At 44.7% G+C, this 10,623-nt stretch overlaps 1 pseudogene; it reads right to left on the bottom strand.

Annotated features, from left to right (window-relative positions):
- Positions 1-1,386: 1,386 nt before the first annotated feature.
- Positions 1,387-9,419, bottom strand: LOC140219602 (uncharacterized; annotated as a pseudogene).
- Between the last annotated feature and the right edge of the window lie 1,204 nt (positions 9,420-10,623).

Genomic DNA, 10,623 nt, shown 5'->3' with positions numbered 1-10,623 from the left:
GAACTCCAATACAAACACTCTTGCACGGAGTTCTACACAGACGCATCGAAGTCACGCGAGGGGGTGTCCTATGCAGCCGTCGGCCCATCCTTCTCGGAATCCGATGTACTGCATCCGGAAACAAGCATCTTTACGGCTGAGGCCTACGCACTGTTGTCGGCTGTAAAGTACATAAAGAAATCAAAACTCGAGAAATCAATTATATATACGGACTCCCTAAGTGCTGTGAAGGCCTTAATGTCATTTTCTAAGCACAAAAATCCAGTAATCAATGAACTCTATTCCGTCCTATGTAAAACGTATATATGTAACCAGCATGTCATCATATGCTGGGTGCCGGGTCATAGGGACATCGAAGGCAATGTTCTGGCGGACCAGATGGCCACATCAATTGCATCGTATTCTGTAAATCCTACCGCAGCAGTCCCTGTCACAGATCTGAGGCCCTACTTGCGCAGAAAACTGCGAAACTACTGGCAACGCTCGTGGGACATGGAAACAAATAATAAATTGCACATAATAAAGCCACAATTAGGGTTCTGGCCCTCTGCAACAAAATCACGCCGAACAGATGTCCTATTGTGCCGTCTAAGAATAGGACACACATTTGGCACCCACAATTTTTACTCACTGGAAATGAGCCCCCAACCTGTGGGAGATGCGGGGAGAGGATGACCGTCCTCCATGTCCTCCTGGAGTGTCGGAAAGCCGAATCTGACAGAAAGAAACATTTTCCGTTAGCATACCGGCAGCACATTCCCCTTCATCCTGTAATGTTACTCGGCCCAGAACCGCTCTTTGACACTAACGCAGTTCTAGACTTCCTGAAAGTTGTTGTGTTACATGTAATTAGCCCTATACGTTCATAGCGTCTACTCTCTCCAGAGGATGCCGCTGTGAAAGCTATTTCGTATAGCACATGCCTCTCGGCCCTTGCGTTTCAAGGGCTCTGGCGAGGCACTAGTGCTCTTAGACAATTTTAGCATCTCGCATATTTAATACAATGCATCATTCTTTTTAATGCATTCTAGTGATCATAGTACATGTCATTAATGATTGCCATAATTTTATTACGTGTAATTTTTATGCAATTTACACACTCTTTTAGGCCCCTTTACATCCACGTCACATTAAATTCACAGAGCCCATCACACCACGACATGTTCATTACCACTAGCATGGCGCTCTTTGGCCATACCTGGTCCTTGCGCCATTAAACCTCAAACATCATCAGTAGTGTTTAAAATTCATTCGCTTATTTTTGAGGCTCAGATGGAACTGCCCGACTGAGTACTGAGCTACATTCCAACAATAAAGAATACTTTCCAATTTGTGCAGCATTATTGTGAATTTATGCGCCTGCAACATATGTTTTGAGTAAATGATTCAAAACTGCATCATTACCTCTATTTCCGCACGGGTAACTATCCTCTCCGGCCATGGCACCCGTCCTTCATTCATAAAGTAGGTTGCCAAGTGGTTGCGCATATCCATACCTGTCCCGCAAAAGCAACAAAATGCAGCACCATCAGTGGCCCAACAAGGGAATCCTGATTGTGCATGCTTTCACTTGCGAGATAGTTCACCTTGCTGAATGATATCCAGATATAGTGATGAGATCCCGCATGCTCGGCAGATTGTCGCTGCCAGCTCTCCAGGATCCTTCTACGATGTTGCCTTCCCAGTCCTCATGATCAGTGAAACCCGGTGGGCTGTATGCAGATCGTGATTGCGGCGAACTGAGCAAGAAGTTGTGCAACACAACACATAACTACACAATATTTTGTGTCGTTTCCTCCGATGCCCGAAATGGTCGCCGCAAAATTCTCCATCTGCTTGACATGATTCCGAAGGCATTTTCAATCAACCGTCTTGCTCGGCTCAAGCGATAGCTGAATGTTACCCTTTTCAGGTACTCTTGCCACTGAGCTGGGTCACTCCTGAACTTCTGCAGATCTGAGAAAAGGGGAAACAGTACACCTCAAGCAATTCCTCAGTTTACTCTGGTTTAGCTAAGTCGCTAAACCAGTGTTATCTACCGTGCAGACTGATATCTCACGGATTTATGTCAATAGAAAGTATTGCAATTTACACGCCGAGTTTGATGTAGCTTTAATTACCATTATAAAAGAAGGAGCAGAACACCATACTTTACTAGAAAAGCAGCATAAATAGTGTGTTAAAGGCAGAGTTATGAAGTGGAAATGACTTCTAACTGACCTCGTCTTGGATAGCGCCTCATCATGAAAGGCTTCAGCGGAAAAGCTTCATCGCCAACCATTTTGTATGGAATCGGACCTATTGAGCCAATGCTCCTTGGCTGAGGAATGCCCAACAAACCATTTTCCAGCACTTCCAGCAGAGGTGATCGCTGAAAGATCCCGCTGTCACCTTCACCGCCGTAATGGCCAATGCCTACATAGGTGAACCTAGAAGTAGACACACATTAGTACAGTAAAGAACACACCCCTGTACATTCTCTATTTATTTTGCAGTTGTCTACGGAACTGGGTACTGAATTTGTTATTCTATGTTTATGGTAAACACACAAAGTTTGAAAAGGCGTCTGTTGCAAATTAGAGCACACTGACAGTTGAGCTTGCTGTGGTGACCTGAGACCTCTTGAGTGCAAGCTCAGGAAATCAACAAAGTTCCAAGCATTGAAAGAATTGACTTACTTGTAATGTGCATCACACACAGCTAGGAGGACAACACTGAATGTTTCCTCATAATTTAAATTCCTTGATCCAGAGTTGTCTGGGCATTGGATGTGCACACGTTTACCGTCGACGCTTCCTATACAATTGGTAAAGTGCCAAAATTCTTTCATGTCTGCAGCGATCTGAAAATAGCAAAGGCAAACCTATCACCCATATTACGTACTCGACCAGCCCAAACTCGGGATACAGAACGATGTCATATTGAACTCTTGCACGGTATCCTTAGAAAGCACTGCTATACCTTGGCTACTCAGATTCCAGACAACACAAGTTACACAGCTTATGTGCTTACCGTTAGCCACTTCTGGGAAGTTGCCGGAAACCTTAAATACGTTGACTAAAGAGAGCGTTCCAAAGGGCGGAAGTTTTTTGTCTGACAATTTCACATGCTGTTGACCTCCCTGTTAGAAAATTGTACGATAAGCTCCTGAAGGTGTCTCCGTTGGCAAGGAACCTGTAAAAATATCATGTTAACTTTTATTTTGAAATTAACACTCAATATTGTGCTCTACAAAATGTTCTCGGGATATTCCACACTAACAATACAAATACAATTTCAATAATAACATAAACAGATAAGTAAATAATTGCTGACTGGTCTGTCAATTTTTTCACAACCGAAAATACTGAATGAAGATAAACTCGGGCTTGACGTTCGAGAACAACGAACTGATAATGGGGCACACCATAAGTAAGCGTGTGCGTGCGTGCAGAAGGGGGGGGGGATATTTGGTCGCCTAGGGTTCTTGAGCGTGCACCAATGCACGGTATAGAGGCATTTTAGTGCGTTGGTCTCGCAATGAAACCATGAATGGGATCCCGGAACGGGATCCCAGTGAATGGGATCTGTTCCCATTCATTCCAATGAATGAATCCGTTCCGGGATGCCAATGAATGCGATCCCGGAACGGTGTCACCTGCCGCTCAATCAGGGGCCGCACGAGACCGAGCAAAGTTTTGAAGACACTCGGCGACATTCGCAGGTAGCTACAAGAAACGGCTCAATCATTTGTGAGCCTCTACAATCTGCAGGTGGCAAGCACTGAATTGAAGAAGTAGTTATCGATCACACTTACTCTCTGAAGTATCCTTCATCTCTCGCGCGCAGGCGGGGAAGTAGAGTGTGCGCCTGGCCCTCAGTGTCCCTGTAGCGCCATATAGGGCGCACACAAAATTTTCTCGTCCGCTTTCTGGCACATCGGCGTCGCACAAGTAAAGAACAAATAAGTATTATAGTGTTCACAGTCACCAGTAGCTCCTCGTCCGTATCCGACATGCCTGAGCGTGGCCGGCAGTGGCGCAAAGAAACAAAGACACTTCCGATGGAACACGAAATCGGGAGAACGGAGAGCGCATTGTCACGAGATGTACCGAATGGAACGAGACAGCGCGGGACTCCACGTGCCGTTGCCGCGTGCCGCAAAACGCGACTGCGGACTTGCCCGCGCGCGTTTTTGTCGCTAGTGTGGACGTACCTTTAGGCAAGCCACGCTGCCATAGCGCTTTAGTTATTCCTCAAGAAAGCTGTCTTTGCATTGTTGTAAAAGGACAATTATTTGTAGTTTGCAGCGTAAGTTGTATGCAATCTATGTATGATTTAGCTTGAATTGCAGCGATGGCACTCAAGCCGCAAGGACAATATTGTCAGTTGGAGCAGTTATGCATTCCTTGATGTCCACCTGTCATTCTTTTGTGAGCTACCTGATATTGACTGGCTTGTGAAGCTTGCTTACGAAGTCATGCTCCCAAAAGCAAATTACTAGACCAAGCACATTGTCTTAATTTGAATATCTGCAGCTCATGTAATTACACCGTTGAGGTGTGAGCTTGAATTTCAGTGCTTCCAGGAATGTGGTCGCGGAATTCGCAACGTGTTGCATTTTTTAGGGGTTATTGGGTGGGTATTTCTTAATTTCGAAAAAAAAAAACATTCCCAAGCAACTGCAATGCAGCAGAATTATGAGATCCCCCCAATGGACTATTATGTATAATGCTGACAGTGGTACCACATTCATTGCTAATAAAAATGCAACGTGTATCAGCACTTCGTTTTGTAAGCCGCTGAAAACCAGCTTACTTGTGCCCAGTAGCACTGAACGGAATCAAGTGAGACGCACCACAAAAACATGTAGTTTTCTTCACATCGCAGTGGCCACATGTGTCACGTGCCATGCATTGTGAGACCACTTAGTTTTCGTGAGTTGACGACACAGCCTGTTTTCCACATTTCTCCGTACATTTTCTTGCATTCCTGAACATATTACAGAAACCACATGATACACTTACAGGCTGATGTGCAGCACTTGAAGTTGAACAGTTGTCGTAGTGAGATTTGTGAATTGTCATCATATGGTATTTCGAAATCATTGGTTTCCTAGTGTCATTCCATAAAGTACAGATACGTTCACTGGCATGCTTGTGCAGAAACTGGAGAGCATGTAATGTCGTTCATTAGGCAACTCCAATGCAGCTGTGGACGTACTCTCGTACATACATTGCTGACGGCCATGATTGACATGTGTAATACTACCACATTATAATGAATAAGACCTTCCAGCTTACAGAAAACTTGTGCTGGGCACAAGTACTGCACGTGTTAGTGTGGGCTAATTGATGGTGCTGCTGTGTGCCACTTGTTGATGAAAAGAAAAATATCTCGAACAGCAACACACACCTGTTTCGTTCATAGAACCACCCATAATTATTGCGTGTTCTGGAGCGACGCAGGCCTAAGTGAAAGTAAACAAATACTGAGGTGGCGCACGTGCAGCTGACGACTTCAAGGGGCTCTTCAATTCGCAGTATATCATAACTATGCTTACACTCCAATTCAGCTGTACTACAGAAATGTCATGCAGTTGCTACATCATTGCTAGTGCATACTTGAAACTGAACCATGTGCTTCTTAAAATACTTCTTTCACTCCCCGAGCATTGTGTTATGTGGAAAGTTGATTTATTTGATGTTAATTTTGCTTGCAGGTAGCCTTGCCTCCATGGAAAGGAAGCGGAATAACCGTGTGGCAGCACATGGTTCGGCTTCAGCCTAAGACAGTGAGAGTGAAAACAGGGTAAACATAGTTTTTGAAAAACTCCAAATCCTTTGAACTGTTATTCCTGTAACGTATGTGGTACAGACACCACCTGTAATCTGGTGCTATCAAGGAACGGCAGCTGCAGCATCAGAGCCGTGGTTGTAAACGTGACAACAGTCACAGATCAAACAGCAGCTGGCACAGATTTACTAGAGCATTGGACATGCAGTCATTGTGGCTTAGGATCATACCAGTGGTCTACTGCATTCCACTTAATTCCGTGAAAAAAAATTATTTTTAAATGAATTGTCGCTGTCTGTAACTTTTCCATCTAAAACTTTCAAGTTTCTTGCCATGCTTGACCCTTTGTGTCATCGAATTGCTGCTGTGTTCTCTAAAGAGAGTAAAGAAAAAATGATATCACTTGCATTAGCAAATTACCTTTCTACGATACCAGAAAATGACTCCTACTGTCAATAGAGTGGTAAGCCAGAAAACAGCTTAAAAGAGAACTAGGCACATTTCTCCAATATAAAAAAAAAAAACGCCATTCCTACTGCGAGAAGAGTACTGGTAAGCCAGAAATTGCCTTAAAAGGAAACACGGATGGTTAAGTACCACACTTTTCATAACAAAAATGAACCCCATAGTAAGTAAAAATATTTCCAAGGTTCATTATGTATTCTCTATATGTCGATGACCTTCAAATAGCATGCACGTCCTCCAGCTTGCCAATATGCGAGAGACAGATACAAGCCACATTAAGCAAACTCACGATTTGGGCAGACAAAAATGGATTTAAGTTTTCGCCGCAAGAAACAGTTGCTGTCCTCTTCTCACTCAAAAAAGGCCTACAGGTGGACCGCACCATGCACCTAAAGGAAACCGTACTTCCACTAAAGAATGAACAAAAATTTTTAGGTATAACTTGTGACAAAAAGCTCACATTCGTACCGCACATAAATACCCTCAAAACGAAAGCTTCCCAGTCGCTGAATATATTCAAAGTACTGTCACGTAAACACTGGGGGTCCGATAGAACATGCCTTCTACACATTTACCGCTCTTTGTTTCGTTCCTCCTCAGATTATGGCTGTATACTGTATGGTTCAGCAAGACCGTCATACTTCAAGAAATTAGACCTAGTGCATAAGTCAGGCTTGCGTATTTCATGCGGTGCATACCGAACGTCTCCTATAGCCAGCCTTTATGTAGAAAGAAACGAACCTCTCTCAAAAGTAAAAGAGCCGCTCTAACTTGTACATATATCCTTAAGGTGCAGTCTCTACCAAAACACATTTGCTATCCACTTGTCACAAAATGTCCTACCAGAATAATATTCAACAACAAACCGCAAACTACTAGACCACTGCTCCTGCGATTTGAAGCGATGTGTCGGAACCTTGGCATAGTGGACACATTACCTGGCATTGTCTATAGACATGATCCACTACCCCCGTGGTTCACCTTTCCCACAGCTCGCGATCTCACTCGAAGACCCGTGTAACACGGGCCTTTGGAAGGCCTTCTAACCGATAGTCAGTTGACTCAAAGATCAAGTTTGAGGTGCTACACGGGCAGTTTCGAAGGCCGCCGAGTCAATAGTTTATCGAGTCAACGGAGCGCTCTGCAACTCTCGAAATCTCGACGGCCTTTGAGGAACGGAAGCGGAAAGAGCGCGAACATACGCTTTGGTTCACACTGTGCTTGTACTCACGGTTAGAAAAAACTAATCAAACCAAAACGCTGTAAAATTACTATATATGAGTGTTATGTATTATTCAATAAGGTATTTTTGCCAGTTGATACGTGCAAACTGCACCTACTCTGGACAACAGCGACTTGATTGTGTTCATTCTTTTCTACATGTTGTCTAGTACACTCTCCTTCTACTCCATGTGCTGCCGGCTGCCGTCATATCGCCCCCATTTTGCTATCTGCATTCTTATTTGCCTGCGTACTTTCTTGCTTTTTACTTTTTCATTTCCGCGTGTTTAGTTTATCTTGCAGTTCTTCTATCATTAACGTATTAAGTTGTGTAGCACTTATTTTTCCTCACCTCACAGTGAATAAGTGTTTTCTCGGGCGAGTTTTGTGTGTGTGTGTGTGTGTGTGTGAGGACCGCCTTAGTGACCTACGCCGTCAGAAGCGAAACAGCGGCGTTTACGATTACATCGCCGCGACCCTGCGACAGGCGAGCTTTGAAAGAACTCGCCTACGAGTTCACCACAAGATTGAAAATCTTCCGCACACTTATCGGTAAGTGGCTTTCATAAATTTGTCCGGTGACCTCACGATTAACCGTTTGTGTCTCACCAGGGCTTGGCCGTGAGCGAGAGAGGTGTTTAATGAGAAAAAAAAATTGACAGGTGGATTTTTGCAGAATTTGATTTGTCGTGGAATTTTCGTTCCGCCACCCCATGGCACTTTTAATGAGCCGTAAACTCCGCCTCGAACAAGCATAATTTTTCAAGGATATTCCTTGTGCAAGATGTGTTTGGTTAGTGTCCAAACTCAAGGTAATTGACTAATGTGAGTTCAGGGGTCTGATGCGGGAAATTACAACGCAGCATATTGTGCGAAAGTTATAGTCACGTGACGTGGATTCCAAAAAAACAATTTGGTTAAGTTCGAATAAAATGTAATAAGGCTGTCTGGTGTTCCTGTTCCTCTTCTCTCTCGGTTAGGCGAATGTGATCAGTATATTTTTATCTGTGCCCGCAGATGCATCTTTATAGTTAATCAAACCTTCTCCTTTATAACATTTCAGGTTTGGGATGAAGAATCAGAAGACTGGTGCTGGAGCCATACCTTGGACACATTTCTGGCGCATACATAGTTTTTCGGGGACACTCCCGGCCAACGACCCATCAAGGGTTCAAGAGAGGCATGTGACTGTTGAAGATGTATAGCATTTTTGAAAAGCCTTCAGTATGTGCAGAATAATCTGTGAAGCCATTCGCTTGCTCGATGATGTAACTGAATGTGCACAGCTCGCTCTATTACATGCTACTTTGTAGGATGAAAGTGCAGCATTGTCCTAAATTGTGGCTCATACTGCTGGTTGCAGCTACTACGTTCCCGTGCGTGTACAGTCCTCAGGATAGTGTAAGCGCGTAAATATAACAGCTGTTTGCTGGTACCCAGTCATTGCAATCACGTAAAACAGACGAGGTGCATTCCCGTTTTCTTGGCGTTCCCTATTCAACTATAGCACTTACACTAGTGTATGGATTAGTGTGCGTATGATTGCATCGCAGTGTTAAGCGCCCTGATGGAATGTCATCTTGCAAAAAATTCTTAAGTTATGAAAGATGCAAATAAGGTACTTAAATCATTATGCAGGTCATCATGGAGATGATAAGCGGCAGCGAAAATGCTGTCGTTGACAATGAGAACGGGCTGTAATGGAAGGAGAGTGCGCCCATCGGACCTCTGGACAACCCAGGACTGAACTCCCTTCCCACGTGGAGCCTGGCCTCCAGTAGCCCGGCCTCCAGCAGCCCGGCCTCTCCCAGCCTGGCCTCCTCCAGCCCTGCCTCCTTGAGCACTGCTATAAGCAGTGCCAACCCTGCTAGTGTGGGTACTACAAGCCGGGTTCCAAAGACGAGGAAGATGGACGATGACCTCAAGCAGCAGATACTGGCTGAACATATCTTGCCCATCTTGTGGATGTTGTACAGAATACTTTAATGTGTGTTCTAAATCGCTCTTTTGAGTGCAGAAAAATATTTGTGCGCTTAGCAGAATTTAACTTCTACTAGGCGCACAAGTATTTCATGACAGTGGACTCATTGACCTGACAAAGCATGAAAATCCACAAAGCTTCAGCATAAAATTATCAGCTCTGCTGGAAGTGCCTGACAAGAGCTGCTCTCACATCACAGTCTGTGCCTTCCTCAGCGTCTGTTCTGTGGTCAGGCTGATGGAGGCCACCGCCAGTGTTTTGAACCTCGACCAACGAGTGTTGGAGCACAGCGTCGCGAAAATGTTCGCACACATTGTTCAGAGCACAGCAGGCACGAATGACAAGGCGGGCATTGTCGGTGTCGCACTCCATCCTTTGCAAGGTAAAGCGAAATTTTGCCTTGAGCCTACCAAAGGCACTCTCCACAATCCGTCGAGCTTTGGAAAAGTTGTAATTAAATAACCTTTGTTCTTCGCTTAACTGTGCCCTGTGGCTGAATGGCTTGATCAGGTTTACAGTGAGCGGAAACGCTTGGTCGCATAGTATTAAGCGTGGCACAGCTGTACCACTGATTGTTACTACTGGTCGGCTGAAGAGGGGGCCCTTGACTGCGACTGCTTGTCTTGGCCGGTGGTATACATATGCATCGTGGCAGCGAGCCAGGAGAACCCATATTTATGTAACGGAACCTATACTTGTGGTTGATCAGTGCGAGGAGGATGATGCTCTCCCTGCATTAAAAAGACCTCATTAATTCGCATTGCTAGTATCATTGTTCAAGCCACAAAGTTGCTCTGCAGGCTCATCGCAGGCGGAACAAACACACCAATGTTTAGCATGTACATAAACTCGCCTGACAATTCTCCGTATTACAACGCAGATGGCGGACTATGCTACGTGCATTAAACTAATTATCCATTCTCCGTACTCTAAAAATATTACCTAACTTGAAAGATGTAGGTGATTTAATGAAAGTGCGCACCATGTCAGAGCTACGACTTGCCATCCTTTATAGTTCCTGTAGTCGGTGGCGCTCTCCTTGGGCGGTGAAACGGGGTAACGGCACGCGTCTAGTGATCCCATGGCTTGAGGAAATTCCAACGTGGCCATGAACTCGCGAGTGTGCTCGGCCATGCTCGAAGCTGCGGGCATCTTGATCCACTCCGTCTCCATAGTGTGAA

This window comes from Dermacentor andersoni, chromosome 1 (genome assembly GCF_023375885.2).
Source record: "Dermacentor andersoni chromosome 1, qqDerAnde1_hic_scaffold, whole genome shotgun sequence".
NCBI lineage: Eukaryota > Metazoa > Arthropoda > Arachnida > Ixodida > Ixodidae > Dermacentor > Dermacentor andersoni.
Note: the sequence above shows the minus strand (reverse complement) of the source record. Positions and strands in the feature narration are given on the sequence as shown.